The sequence below is a fragment of the Mobula hypostoma genome, chromosome 5 (genome assembly GCF_963921235.1).
Source record: "Mobula hypostoma chromosome 5, sMobHyp1.1, whole genome shotgun sequence".
Classification (NCBI taxonomy): domain Eukaryota; kingdom Metazoa; phylum Chordata; class Chondrichthyes; order Myliobatiformes; family Myliobatidae; genus Mobula; species Mobula hypostoma.
Window position 1 is genome coordinate 2,446,040 of NC_086101.1, and position 16,148 is coordinate 2,462,187.

Below are 16,148 nucleotides of genomic sequence, written 5' to 3' on the forward strand. Positions count from 1 at the left end.
TGGACTTTGAACCCTTGGACACTACTTCACTTTTTAATATATATTATTTCTCTTTTTGCATAATTTCAAATCTATTCAATATACATAGAAACATAGAAACATAGAAAATAGGTGCAGGAGTAGGCCATTCGACCCTTCGAGCCTGCACCGCCATTTATTATGATCATGGCTGATCATCCAACTCAGAACCCAGCCTTCCCTCCATACCCCCTGACCCCTGTAGCCACAAGGGCCATATCTAACTTCCTTTTAAACATAGCTAATGAACTGGCCTCAACAGTTTGCTGTGGCAGAGAATTCCACAGATTCACCACTCTCTGTGTGAAGAAGTTTTTCCTAACCTCGGTCCTAAAAGGCTTCCCCTCTATCCTCAAACTGTGACCCCTCGTTCTAGACCTCCCCAACATCGGGAACAATCTTCCCGCATCTAGCCTGTCCAATCCCTTTAGGATCTTATACGTTTCAATCCGATCCCCCCTCAATCTTCTAAATTCCAACGAGTACAAGCCCAGTTCATCCAGTCTTTCTTCATATGAAAGACCTGCCATCCCAGGAATCAATCTGGTATACATATCTACATATACTATATTTATCTTTTTTTTCTTCTATATTATGTATTGCATTGAACTGCTGCTGCTAAGTTAACAAATTTCATGTCACATGCCGATGATAATAAACCTGATTCTGATTCTAAAAATACTGAAGTGCTCATGGGTTCATTTTCCTTTCAATGATCTGATGGTGGAGGAAGAGAAGCTGTTTCTGAAATGTTGGAGTGTGTATCTTCAGGCTCCTGTCCCTCCTCCCCGACGGAGGCAATGAGAAGAGGTGATGGATGCTGCCCTTGGGTGGCCTCACCCTTTGAAAATGTCATCCGTGCTGAGGAGGCGAGGACCCATGATGTTCACAACTTTCTGCAGCTTTTTCTGATCCTGTGCGGTGGCCCCTCCACACCAAACTTATCCACTTTTGTTGATATCACCTTTTGAAGATTTCCTAGTTTCTGGGAAGGCTGGTACCCTGGGAAGGGAGGGGAGGGACAGGGAGAGGGAGGAACAGAAGGCGAGAATATAATTCATTACCAGATGAAAATTTATTGTAGAGAGTGAGAGACAGAGAGAGGGACAAACAAGGAGAGACAGACAGAGGAACAGACGGAGAGACAGTGATAGAGAGAGGGACAGACAAGGAGAGACAGAGGGAGGAACAGACAGGGAGGGACAGGGATGGGTAGGCAGGCAGAGACACAGACAGAGAGAGAGAGAGGGACAGACCGATAGAGGGAGAGGCAGAGAGTGAAAGATGGAGGGAGATATGGACAGTGAAGGACAGGCAGGGAGACAGAGAGGGGGACAGAAGGGGAGACAGGGAGACAGAGAGGGGGACAGAAGGGGAGACAGGTAGAGAAAGATAGGAAGAGATAGAGAATGTGACACAATGGGACAGACAGGGAGAAACGAGACAGAGTGAGAGACAGACACATAGGGATGTAAATCAGATTTTTATTGAAATGGTGAAAGATTACAGCTGGCTGCTGTACAGGGTCACCTGGGAAAGCTTGTGCAGGAAAGGCAAGAGGTTTATTGGTAGGTACAACAAGTTATCAAGAAGGCAAATGGAATGTAAGTCTTCATTACAAAGAGGCATTGAATTTCAGAAGAACTGTACAGAGCAGAGGGGGAGATATAGAGAGGGACAGGCAACTGTACAGGGTACTGGTGAGGCTGCACCTGGAGTACTGTGTGCAGTTCTGGTCTCCATACTTGAGGAAGGATATACTGGCTTTGGAGGCAGTGCAGAGGAGGTTCACCAGGTTGATTCCAGAGTTGAGGGGGTTAGTCATGAGGACAGATTGTCCCTGCTGGCACTATACTCACTGGAGTTCAAATGAATAAGAGGGGAACCTATAGGTGATCAAAGCGATGGATGACATAAGAGGCAGGAAGGTTGTTTTCACTGGCGGGTAAGACGAACTAGAGGACATAGCCTCAAGATTCGGGGAGTAGATTTCGGACGGACATGCGGAGAGACTGTTTTTCCCAGAGAGCAGTGAATCTGTGGAATCCTGTGCCCGGGCAAGCTGTAGCAATACCTCATTAAATATATTTAATACGCAGTTATGTAAACAGTGGGGCCAAGGCTGTTCATCGGGATCAGAGGGAAAGGGGGTTGAAGTCAGAATGACAGAGTCTCAGTGCAGAATGTTGGCTCTTCGCAGATGCTACCTGGCTGGCCGAGTTCATTCAGCGTTTTGAGCGCAGTGCTGTGGATTTCCAGCATTCGCAGAACGTGCTGTGTCAGAGTCAGGTGAGACTGGGTGGGTGGGGAGGGGGGATGAAGTGAGAAGCTGGGGGGTGCCGGGTGGAAGAGATAAAGGCTGAAGAAGATGGAATCTGATGGGAGAGGAGAGCAGCCCACGGGAGAAAGGGGAGGAGGCGGGGAACCGGAGGAAGGTGAGGTGAGGAAAGGATTAGGGTTACAATTGATTTCAAAAGGGTGACGACTGGAATCAAGAGTGGGGAATAGAAAAGACAGAAGAGTTTGGGGACAGACCGGAAGTTGGAGAAATTGATGTGTATGCCAATTGGAGGCTGTCGCTGTGGAATGTGAGGTGTGGCTCCTTCAACTTGATCGTGGCAGTAGAGGAGGCCGTGCGCCGCCATGTCAGACTGAGAGCGGGAATATCTTTCAGCAAAGGTCCAGCCCAATCAGCCCTCTCCTGCAGTGCCACTCAGAACTTGTGAGGAGTCTTGGCCTGAAACGATGACTGTCCATTCCCCTCTATCCTTGTTTAAGGTTAATGTAGTTTGTCATTTCCTGTACACAAGTGGAAAGGAGAACAAAATGAGACTGAAGAGAGCTGGACTTTACACATCTATACTCATGTCATTCTACAGATGAACTGCAGAGAGCATCCTAACATGTTACATCACTGCTTGGCACTGTGGCGGGCAAGGTGGCTCGATAACGGGTGGTCAAAACTCTCCATGCATCACCAACACCAGCCTACCCAACATCAAGGACGTACATACAGAAAAGTGCCGGAAAAGGGCCGGTAACATCACCCACCCTGCTCATGGACTGTCTGTCCCACTCCCATCAGGGAGGAGGCTACGTAGCATCCACACCAGGACCCAGCAGACCCAAAAGCAGTGACTTTCCCCAGGCAGTGAGGCTGATCAACACCTCCACCCCCCAACCACCACTACTTTATCATTTCCTGTCAGAGTCACCTGATGTACAGACACTCCCGTCCCTAGTGTCACTTTGTGGGCGTACAATCAATCAATGTATATAAGCTACTTATATTTATTGTTTTTATTATTATTGTTTTCTTTATCTTATTGTGTTTTTGGTGCTGTGCTGGACCCAGAGCAACAATTATTTTGTTCTCTTTTTGCATACGAGCAAGTTTATTTGTATAGTACTTTTCAATCACAAGGCAGTGCTTTACGTAGAACAAAATCAAACATCAAATTTCGGGCAACATACAAGAGAATTTAATTGACACAAAAATGGATATGATAAATAGATGAAAAAAGAATAAAAGTTACAGTGCAGGAGATTCTAATTAAGAGTTACAGCGACAAGAAAAGTTTTAAGAGCTTAGCGCTGGGACAGACTTCAGATCCTCTGGAAGGTTATTCCTGATATGTGGAGCATAGTAACTAAAAGCTGCTTCCCCATGTTTAGTTTTGACCCTGGAGACGGTAAACAGACCCACCCCAGACAACCTGAGAGCTCGGGAAGGTTCATGATGCAGCAAGAGATCGGAGATGTATTTTGGCCCTAGTCATTCAGTACTTTATGAACCTGTAGTAGTATTTTAAATTTGTTCCTCCGATGGACAGGAAGCCAGTGTAGGGATCTGAGGACTGGAGTGATGTGTTTCAAACTCCTGGTCTCTGTGCGGACTCCAGCAGTCGCGTTCTGAATGAACTGCAGCTGTCTGAGGGATTTTAACAGAGACCTGTGGAAACACCATTACAGTAGTCAAGCCTGCTAAAAATAGGAGGAGTTTTTCTAGATCTCGCCGAGACACAAGACCTTTAACTCTTGCTGGATTTTTTAAGATGGCAGTAGGCTGACTTTGTAATTGTCTTAATGTTTAAGTCAGAGTCCATCACAACACCAAGGTTTCTGGCTTGGTTTGTGGTCTGGAACGACAGGGATTCGAAGTGAGAACTGACTTTTAATCGCTCTTAAACTTTTCAATGATTTTAAGTTCCCTGGCCCCCACCGCTTTATTTTCACCATGGATGTCCAGTCCCTATATACTTCCATCCCCCATCAGGAAGGTCTCAAAGCTCTACGCTTCTTTTTGGATTCCAGACCTAATCAGTTCCCCTCTACCACCACTCTGCTCCGTCTGATGGTATTAATAATTTCTCCTTTGGCTCCTCCCACTTCGTCCAAACTAAAGGTGTAGCTATGGGCACCCGTATGGGTCCTAGCTATGCCTGCCTTTTTGTTGGGTTTGTGGAACAATCTATGTTCCGTGCCTATTCTGGTATCTGTCCCCCACTTTTCCTTCGCTATATCGACGACTGCATTGGCGCTGCTTCCTGCACGCATGCAGAACTCGTTAACTTTATTAACTTTGCCTCCAACTTTCACCCTGCCCTCAAGTTTACCTGGTCCATTTCCGACACCTCCCTCCCCTTTCTAGATCTTTCTGTCTCTGTCTCTGGAGACAGCTTATCCACTGATGTCTACTATAAGCCTACTGACTCTCACAGCTATCTGGACTATTCCTCTTCTCACCCTGTCTCTTGCAAAAACGCCATCCCCTTCTCGCAATTCCTCCGTCTCCGCCGCATCTGCTCTCAGGATGAGGCTTTTCATTCTAGGACGAGGGAGATGTCTTCATTTTTTAAAGAAAGGGGCTTCCCTTCCTCCACTATCAACTCTGCTCTTAAACGCATCTCCCCCATTTCACGTACATCTGCTCTCAGTCCATCCTCCCACCACCCCACTAGGAATAGGGTTCCCCTGGTCCTCACCTACCACCCCACCAGCCTCCGGGTCCAACATATTATTCTCCGTAACTTCCGCCACCTCCAACGGGATCCCACCACTAAGCATATCTTTCCCTTCCCCCCCTCTCTGCATTCCGCAGGGATCGCTCCCTACACAACTCCCTTGTCCATTCGTCCCCCCCATCCATCCCCACTGATCTCCCTCCTGGCACTTATCCGTGTAAGCGGAACAAGTGCTACACATGCCCTTACACTTCCTCCCTTACCACCATTCAGGGCCCCAAACAGTCCTTCCAGGTGAGGCATCACTTCACCTGTGAGTCGACTGGGGTGATATACTGCGTCCGGTGCTCCCGATGTGGCCTTTTATATATTGGTGAGACCTGACGCAGACTGGGAGACCGCTTTGCTGAACATCTACGCTCTGTCCGCCAGAGAAAGCAGGATCTCCCAGTGGCCACACATTTTAATTCCACATCCCATTCCCATTCTGACATGTCTATCCACGGCCTCCTCTACTGTAAAGATGAAGCCACACTCAGGTTGGAGGAACAACACCTTATATTCCATATGGGTAGCCTCCAACCTGATGGCATGAACATTGACTTCTCTAACTTCCGCTAGGCCCCACCTCCCCCTCGTACCCCATCTGTTACTCTTTTTTATGCACACATTCTTTCTCTCACTCTCCTTTTTCTCCCTCTGTCCCTCTGAATATACCTCTTGCCCATCCTCTGGGTCACCGCCCCCCCCGTCTTTCTTCCCGGACCTCCTGTCCCATGCTCCTCTCGTATCCCCTTCTGCCTATCACCTGTCCAGCTCTCGGCTCCATCCATCCCCCTCCTGTCTTCTCCTATCATTTTGGATCTCCCCCTCCCCCTCCCACTTTCAAATCGCTTATTCACTCTTCCTTCAGTTAGTCCTGACGAAGGGTCTCGGCCTGAAACGTCGACTGCACCTCTTCCTAGAGATGCTGCCTGGCCTGCTGCGTTCACCAACAACTTTGATGTGTGTTGACTGACTTTTAATCATTCTGTTTTGGCACCAAAAACAATTATTTCAGTTTTCTCTTTGTTTAACAGGAGGAAAATTTGGCTCACCCAATCAGTGAATTGTTCAATACAGTTTTTTTAGTGATTGTATGGGACCATAGTCACTTGATGGCACTGATATATTAATCTGAGTGTCATCCGCATAATTAGGGGGAGATATTTTATTGTTTACCATGATTTGAGCTAGAGGGAGCATTTATGTGTTAAACTGAAGAGGCCCCAGTATGGAGCCTTGAGGCACTCTGCATGCCATTTTTGTCTATAACAATTATTAGTGACAATTCAGAGTAATAATTATTTCCTCTTCAGAAATTAGAGGCATTGGTGAGCTTCCTGACTGAGCTGAGCTTGTGCTTTGGCCTGACGTGTTGAGTTCCTGCAGCATTTTGTCTGCATTGAAACGGTACCAGTGCAAAGGATCCAGATTACGTTTATTATCGCAGTGTACAATGCTGAGGATCGACCCCCAGAGACAGCCACAAAGCAGAGAAAACCAGGGAACCCATTCAAAGACACCCCCCTCACTAACAACAAATGGCACAAACAGGAACAACATCAACCCCCTCACTAAAAACAAATGGCACAAATGGAAACATCGACCCCCCCCCGTTAAAAACGAATGGCAAATTGCAAAGTAGAAAAACAATCAGCTCAGTCTTCATTATCCAAAGGCAGCCCCACTCAAATTTGCCCAAAATAGCGACGGAAAAAGGAGCGAGCAGGAACTACTGTCCAATCCACAAACCACAGAGCCAGAGCATTTGTACCATCCTCGGAAAGCATCGCGGGAGAGAGACAGCTTTCAAACTTCCCTCTGGAGCCGTGAGGGAGAGACCCTCACACACACAGTCCTTCCTCCGGCGGGTATGAGGGAGAGACCCTCACACACACAGTCCTTCCTCCGGCGGGTATGAGGGAGAGACCCTCACACACACAGTCCTTCCTCCGGCAGGTATGAGGGAGAGACCCTCACACACAGACACCTTCCTCCGGCAGGTATGAGGGAGAGACCCTCACACACACAGTCCTTCCTCCGGCAGGTATGAGGGAGAGACCCTCACACACACAGTCCTTCCTCCGGCGGGTATGAGGGAGAGACCCTCACACACACAGTCCTTCCTCCGGCGGGTATGAGGGAGAGACCCTCACACACACAGTCCTTCCTCCGGCAGGTATGAGGGAGAGACCCTCACACACACAGTCCTTCCTCCGGCGGGTATGAGGGAGAGACCCTCACACACAGACACCTTCCTCCGGCAGGTATGAGGGAGAGACCCTCACACACACAGTCCTTCCTCCGGCAGGTATGAGGGAGAGACCCTCACACACACAGTCCTTCCTCCGGCAGCCGTGAGGGAGAGACCCTCACACACACACACACACACACACACACACACACACAGTCCTTCCTCCGGCAGGTATGAGGGAGAGAACCTCACACACAGACACCTTCCTCCAGCAGGTATGAGGGAGAGACCCTCACACACACAGTCCTTCCTCCAGCAGGTATGAGGGAGAGACCCTCACACACAGACACCTTCCTCCGGCAGGTATGAGGGAGAGACCCTCACACACACAGTCCTTCCTCCGGCAGGTATGGGGAGAGACCCTCACACACACAGTCCTTCCTCCGGCAGGTATGAGGGAGAGACCCTCACACACAGACACCTTCCTCCGGCAGGTATGAGGGAGAGACCCTCACACACACAGTCCTTCCTCCGGCAGGTATGAGGGAGAGACCCTCACACACAGACACCTTCCTCCGGCAGGTATGAGGGAGAGACCCTCACACACAGACACCTTCCTCCGGCAGGTATGAGGGAGAGACCCTCACACACAGACACCTTCCTCCGGCAGTCATGAGGGAGAGACCCTCACACACAGTCCTTCCTCCGGCAGCCGTGAGGGAGAGGCTGGTAGATGGAGCCGAGCACTCACACGGCTCACTGTTCTCGATCTTCCTTGACATTTTATTTGGTGAGATTGGTGAGAAATGGTGTCCATCGAGGGTTCGTGCCCCGTCTCTAAGCTCCTTGGAGTCGCGGCCACTCACCTTCTGGAACCTCTCAGAAAAAGCAAAGTGCCAGATTGCTCAATCGTCCCCGAAATCACGTTCAAACTGCAGATCAGAGGCTCCAACGAAACCAGAAATACATTTAAAAGCAAAAGGGGACATAGAAGAGGTGAAAGAAACAGTTTTGTGGACCATCTGGGAAATGTCGGCCTTGCTCGCTGGCGCTATCTTCTTGCCTATCGAAGTGCCCGCATAATGTCTCAAACAAATCTGTTCCCGATTCACCCACCAAGGGAAACAGATTCTGGCCATCTGTCTTCTCTTGGAAGAAGCCAGAGGTCTCTGAGTCAGACATCAGGGGATCAGAGGTGGAGTGGATCAGTATCTTAAATTCTTTGGCGTTTTAACTTATCAGCGGACCTGTCATGGGACCAGCATGTAAGTGCTATCACTAGAAAAGCACGACAGTGCCTCTACTTCCTTCGAAGTTTGCCTAGATTGGACATGTCGTCTAAAGTTTTGGTAAAAATCTAGAGATGCACGGTAGCTCTATCTAGCTTGGTTTGAAAACACCAAATGCCCAGGAACAGAAAAGCGTACAATAGGTGGTGGACACAGCCCAGTCCATCACAGGCAAAGCCCTCCCTCCCCATCAACAACCCTCACCACCCAGTCCAAGCTCTCTTCACACCATGACCATCGGGCAGGAAGTACAGGAGCCTCAGGTCCCACACCACCAGGTTCGGGGACTGTTATTACCATTAGGCTCCAGAACTGGTGCGAATAGCTTCACTCACCACAACTCTGAATTGACTCCACAACTGATACACTCACGTTCAAGGACTCTAAAATTCATGTTCTCAGTTTTATTGCTGCAGTTTGCCATTGTAATATATAGATTTTCATGAATGCTGTTGTATTTCTTTATTTCTCGAGGTAGTAGACAGTGGGATATAAGACACAGGAGGAGAATCATGCCATTCGGCCCATCGAGTCTGCTCCACCATTCCTCATGACTGATTTATTATCCAGCTCAACCCTGTTCTCCCGCCTTCTACCCAAAATCAAAAACCTATCAGCCTCTGCTTTAAATATACCCAGTGACCTGGCCTCCACTGCTGCCTGTGGCAAGGGATTCCACAGATTCACCACCCTCTGGCTGAGGAAATTAGACCATAAGACAAAGGAGCAGAAGTCAGCCATTTGGCCCATCGAGTCTGCTCCGACATTTTATCATGAGCTGATCCATTCTCCCATTTAGTCCCACTCCCCTGCCTTCTCACCATAACCTCTGATGCCCTGGCTACTCAGATACCTATCAATCTCTGCCTTAAATACACTCAATGACTTGGCCTCCACTGCTGCCCGTGGCAACAAATTCCATAGATTCACTACCCTCTGGCTAAAAAAATTACTTTGCATCTCTGTTCTGAATGGGCGCCCTTCAATCCTTAAGTCATGCCCTCTCGTACTAGACTCCCCCATCATGGGAAACAACTTTGCCACATCCACTCTGTCCATGCCTTTCAACATTCGAAATGTTTCTATGAGGTCTCCCCTCATTCTTCTAAACTCCAAGGAATACAGTCCAAGAGCGGACAAACGTTCCTCATATGCTAACCCTCTCATTCCCGGAATCATTCTAGTGAATCTTCTCAGTACCCTCTCCAACGTCAGCACATCCTTTCTTAAATAAGGAGACCAAAACTGCCCACAGTACTCCAAGTGAGGTCTCACCAGCGCCTTATAGAGCCTCAACATCACATCCCTGCTCCTATACTCTATTCCTCTAGAAATGAATGCCAACATTGCATTCGCCTTCTTCACTACTGACTCAGCCTGGAGGTTAACTTTAAGGGTATCCTGTACGAGGACTCCCAAGTCCCGTTGCATCTCAGAACTTTGAATTCTCTCCCCATTTAAATAACAGTCTGCCCATTTATTTCTTCTGCCAAAGTGCATAACCATACACTTTCCAACATTGTACTTCATTTGCCACTTCTTTGCCCATTCTTCCAATCTATCCAAGTCTCTCTGCAGACTCTCCGTTTCCTCAGCACTACTAGCCCCTCCACCTATCTTCGTATCGTCAGCAAACTTAGCCACAAAGCCATCTATTCCATAATCCAGATCGTTAATGTACAATGTAAAAAGAAGCGGCCCCAACACTGATCCCTGCGGAACACCACTGGTAACCGGCAGCCAACCAGAATAGGATCCCTTTATTCCCACTCTCTGTTTCCTGCCAATCAGCCAACGCTCTATCCACGTATGTAACTTTCCCGTAATTCCATGGGCTCTTATCTTGTTAAGTAGCCTCATGTGTGGCACCTTGTCAAAGGCCTTCTGAAAATCCAAATATACAACATCCACTGCATCTCCCTTGTCTAGCCTACTGGTAATTTCCTCAAAAAATTGTAATAGGTTTGTCAGGCAGGATTTTCCTTCAGGAAACCATGCTGAGTTCTGCCTATCTTGTCATATGCCTCCAGGTACTCTGTAACCTCATCCTTGACAATCGACTCCAACAACTTCCCAAACACCGACGTCAAGCTAACAGGTCTATAATTTCCTTTTTGCTTCCTTGCCCTCTTCTTAAATAGCGGAGTGACATTAGCAATCTTCCAGTCCTCCGGAATCATGCAAGAATCTATCGACTTTTGAAAGATCATCGCTAATGCCTCCGCAATCTCCACAGCTACTTCCTTCAGAACACGAGGGTGCATTCCATCTGGTCCGGGAGATTTATCTACCTTTAGACTATTCAGCTTCCTGAGTACTTTCTCTGTCGTAATTGTGACTGCGCACACTTCTCTTCCCTGCCACCCTTGAGTGTCCAGTATACTGCTGATGTCTTCCTCAGTGAAGACTGATGCAAAATACTCATTCAGTTCCTCCGCCATCTCCTTATCTCCCATTATCATTTCTCCAGCATCATTTTCTATCGGTCCTATATCTACTCTCACCTGTCTTTGACTCTGTATATACTTGAAAAAGCTTTTAGTATCCTCTTTGATATTATTTGCCAGCTTCCTTTCAGAATTCATCTTTTCCCTCTTAATGACTTCCTTAGTTTCCTTTTGTAAGGTTTTAAAAACTTCCCAATCCTCTGTCTTCCCACTAATTCTTGCTTCCTTGTATGCCCTCTCCTTTGCTTTAAATTTGGCTTTGACTTCTCTTGTCAGCCACGGTTGCATCCTTTTTCCATTCGAAAATTTCTTCTTTTTTGGAATATACCTGTCTTGCACCTTCTCACTTCTCGCATAAACTCCAGCCACTGCTGCTCTGCCATCCGTCCTGCCAGTGTCCCTTTCCAGTCAACTTTGGCCAGTTCCTCTCTCATGCCACTGTAATTTCCTTTACTCCACTGAAACACCGACACATCAGATTTCTGCTTCTCTTTTTCAAATTTCACAGTGAACTCAATCATGTTATGATCACTGTCTCCTCATAGTCATAGTCATACATTATTGATTCCGGGGGAAATTGGTTTTCGTTACAGTTGCACCATAAATAATTAAATTGTAATAAAACCATAAATAGTTAAATAGTAATATGTAAATTATGCCAGGAAATAAATCCAGGACCAGCCTATTGGCTCAGGATGTCTGACCCTCCAAGGGAGGAGTTGTAAAGTTTGATGGCCACAGGCAGGAATGACTTCCTATGACGCTCTGTGTTGCATCTCGGTGGAATGAGTCTCTGGCTGAATGTACTCCTGTGCCCAACCAGTACGTTATGTAGCGGATGGGAGACATTGTCCAAGATGGCATGCAACTTGGACAGCATCCTCTTTTCAGACACCACCGTCAGGGAGTCCAGTTCCATCCCCACAACATCACTGGCCTTACGAATGAGTTTGTTGATTCTGTTGGTGTCTGCTACCCTCAGCCTGCTGCCCCAGCACACAACAGCAAACATGATCGCACTGGCCACCACAGACTCGTAGAACATCCTCAGCATCATCCGGCAGATGTTAAAGGACCTCAGTCTCCTCAGGAAATAGAGATGGCTCTGACCCTTCTTGTAGACAGCCTCAGTGTTCTTTGACCAGTCCAGTTTATTGTCAATTCGTATCCCCAGGTATTTGTAATCCTCCACCATGTCCACCCTGACCCCCTGGATGGAAACAGGGGTCACCGTTACCTTAGCTCTCCTCAGGTCTACCACCAGCTCCTTAGTCTTTTTCACATTAAGCTGCAGATAATTCTGCTCACACCATGTGACAAAGTTTCCTACCGTAGCCCTGTACTCAGCCTCATCTCCCTTGCTGATGCATCCAACTATGGCAGAGTCATCAGAAAACTTCTGAAGTTGACAAGACTCTGTGCAGTAGTTGAAATCTGAGGTGTAAATGGTGAAGAGAAAGGGAGACAAGACACTCCCCTGTGGAGCCCCAGTGCTGCTGATCACTCTGTCGGACACACAGTGTTGCAAGCACACGTACTGTGGTCTGCCAGTCAGGTAATCAAGAATCCATGATACCAGGAAAGCATCCACCTGCTTCGCTGTCAGCTTCTCCCCCAGCAGAGCAGGGCGGATGGTGTTGAACGCACTGGAGAAGTCAAAAAACATGACCCTCACAGTGCTCGCTGGCTTGTCCAGGTGGGCGTAGACACGGTTCAGCAGGTAGACGATGGCATCCTCAACTCCTCGTCGGGGCTGGTAGGCGAACTGGAGGGGATCTAAGTGTGGCCTGACCATAGGCCGGAGCAGCTCCAGAACAAGTCTGTCCAGAGTCTTCATGATGTGGGAGGTCAATGCCACCGGTCTATAGTCATTGAGGCCACTGGGACGTGGCGTCTTCGGTACAGGGACGAGGCAGGACGTCTTCCACAGCACAGGAACCCTCCGGAGCCTCAGGCTCAGGTTGAAGACATGGCGAAGTACTCCACATAGCTGAGGGGCCCAGGCTTTGAGCAGCCTGGTACTGACACCATCCGGTCCTGCAGCCTTGCTTGGGTTGAGACGTTTCAGCTGTCTTCTCACCTGTTCAGCTGTGAAGCCCACCGTGGTGGTTTCATGTGGGGAAGGGGTATAGTCATGAGAGCAGGGTGGGGGACTATGAGGAGGGGTAGGAGGGGAGAGTGGAATATGTGTTGGTTGGGGGCCGACAACAGATGATTCATGTGGGGGATGGGCAGGGGTCACAGGGGCCTCCTCAGGGTTCCTTCACCTCAGTCTCTCTAATCACCTCCGGTTCATTACACAATACCCAATCCAGTACAGCCGATCCCCTAGTGGGCTCAACAACAAGCTGTTCTAAAAAGCCACCTCGTAGACATTCTTCAAATTCTCTCTCTTGAGATCCTGTGCCGACTTGATTTTCCTAATCCACTCGCATGTTAAAATCCCCCACAATTATCATAACATTGCCCTTCTGACAAGCCTTTTCTATTTCCTGGTGTAATTTGTAGTCCACATCCCTGCAGCTGTTTGGAGGCCTGTATATAACTGCCATCAGGGTCCTTTTACCCCTGCGATTTCTTAGCTCAACCCATAAAGATTCTGCACCTTCCAATCCTATATCACCTCTTTCTAATGATTTAATATCATTTCTTACCAATAAAGCTACACCACCCCCTGTGCCTACCTTCCTATCCTTCCGATACACCGTGTATCCTTGGACGTTCAGCTCCCAGAGACATGCATCCTTTAGCCAGGTCTCAGTGATGGCCACAATATCATACCTGCCAATCTGTAGCTGTACGACAAGATCATCCACCTTATTCCTTATGCTACGTGCATTTAAGTATAACACCTTAAGACCAGTATTTGATACTTTCGCTTTGATTGCACTGCAACTTTATTGCAGTGCAACTCATCCCAATGGCTACAAATTTGCCCCATCACCTGCCTGTCTTTCCTGACATTATTACTGTTCACTATCTTAGATTTGTTTCTGTTTCCCCTTCCTCCGCTCGATCATTCTGGTTCCCATCCCCCTGCCAAATTAGTTTAAACCCTCCCTAACAGCTCTATTAAACCTTTCCGCCAGGATATTGGTCCCCTTCGGGTTCAGGTGTAACCTGTCCTTTTTGAACAGGTCATACTTCCCCCAGAAGAGATCCCAATGATCCAAGAATCTGAAGTCCTGCCCCCTGCACCAGTCTCTCAGCCACGCATTCATCTGCCTGATCCAACTATTCTTGCCCTCGCTAACACGTGGCACAGGTAGCCATCCCGAGATTACTACCCTGGAGGTCCTGCTCCTCAGCTTCCTTCCTAACTGCCAGGAATCTCTCTTCAGGACCTCCTCCCTTTTCCAATCTATGTCATTGGTACCAACATGTACCAAGACAACTGGCTGTTCACCCTCCCCCTTTAGAATATTCTGGACCTGATCCGAGACATCCTGTACCCTGGCACCTGGGAGGCAACACACCATGCGGGTATCTCTGTCAGGCTCACAGAATCTCCTGTCTGTTTCCCTGACTATGGAATCCCCCACGACTACCGCATTTCTCTTCACCCTCCTTCTCTCCTGCACAACAGCGTCAGGCTCAGTGCCAGAGACCCGGTCACCGTGGGCGTCCCCTGTCAGGTCATCCCCCTCAACAGCATCCAGAACAAGATATTTGTTCTGAGGGGTACAGCCACAGGGGTGCTCTCCACTATCCGGGCATTTCCCTTCCTTCTCCTGACAGTCACCCAGTTTTCTGACCCCTGTAGCCTAGGGATGACTACCTCCCTGTAGCTCCTGTCTATCACCTCTTCACTTTCCCTGATAAGCAGTAGGTCATCAAGCTGCAGCTCCAGATCCCTAACACAGTCTTTGATGCTCTGACACGGTCTCAAATTCTTCCTCATCTCTGAATAGAGGATGTCCCTCTATTCTGAGGCAGTGCCCCCGGTCCAAGACTCACCCAGTATAGGAAACATCCGCTCCACATCCACTCTCTGGGCCTTTCAATGAGATCCCCCGCCACCCCCCACCCCCCCCCCGCCCAACACACCGGCCATTCTCCTAAACGCCAGTGAGAACAGGCCCAGAGCCATCAAATTCTCCTCATGCCTTAACCCTTTCAATTGTGGAGTCCTTCCTATGAATCTCCTCTGAACCCTCTCAAATACCAGCACACCTTTCCTTAGTTAAGGGGCTCAGAACAGCTCATAGTACCCCGTGCGGTCTGACTAAAGCTTCAGCATTACGTCCTGGCTTCTAGTATTCCAGTTCTCTCAAAGTGAATGCTAACATTGCATTTGCCTTCCTTACCACAGACTCAACCTGCAAGTTGGCTGTTATGGAATCCTGCTCAAGGACTCGCAAATGCCTCTGCACCTCTGGTGTTTGAAGCTACTCCCCACTTAGAAAATAATCTACACCTTATTCCTTTTACCAAAGTGCACGCCAATACACTTCCCTGCACTGTATTCCATCTGCCATTTCTTTGCCCATTCTCCTAATCTGTCGAAGCCCTTCTGCAGATTCCCTGCTTCCTCAACACCACCTGCCCCTCCACCTATCTTTGTGACAAACTTGGCCACAAATTCATCAATTCCATCTTCCAAGTCATTGACATCTATTGCGAAAAGAAATGGAACACTACTAGTTACTGGTATCCGGTCAGAAGAGACTCCCTTTATTCCCACTCTTTGCCTCCTGCCAATCAGCCACTGCTTTATCCATGCTAGGATCTTCCCTGGAATACCATGGGCTCAAAGCTTGTTAAGCAGCCTCATGTGTGGCACCTTGTCAAAGGTTTCCTGAAAATCCAAGTAAGCATCATCCACTGACTCTCCTTTGTCTATTCTGCCCATTATTTACTCAAAGAATTCCAACAGTTTGGTAAGGAAAATTTCCCTTTGAGGAAACCATGCCTATTTTATCATGTGCTTCCAAGTACCCCGAAACCTCATCCTTAATAATGAACTCCAACATCTTCCCAACCACCGTGGTCAGACTAACTGATTTCCTTTCTTCTGCCTCTCTCCCCTCTTGAAGAGTGGAGTGACATTTGCAATTTTCCAGTCCTCCAGAACCATGCCAGAATCTAGCGATTCTTGAAAGAACGTTACTAATCTTCCACGATCTCTTCAGCCACCTCTTTCAGAATCCCGGGGCTGTACACCACCTGGTCCAGGTGACTTAGCTACCTTCAG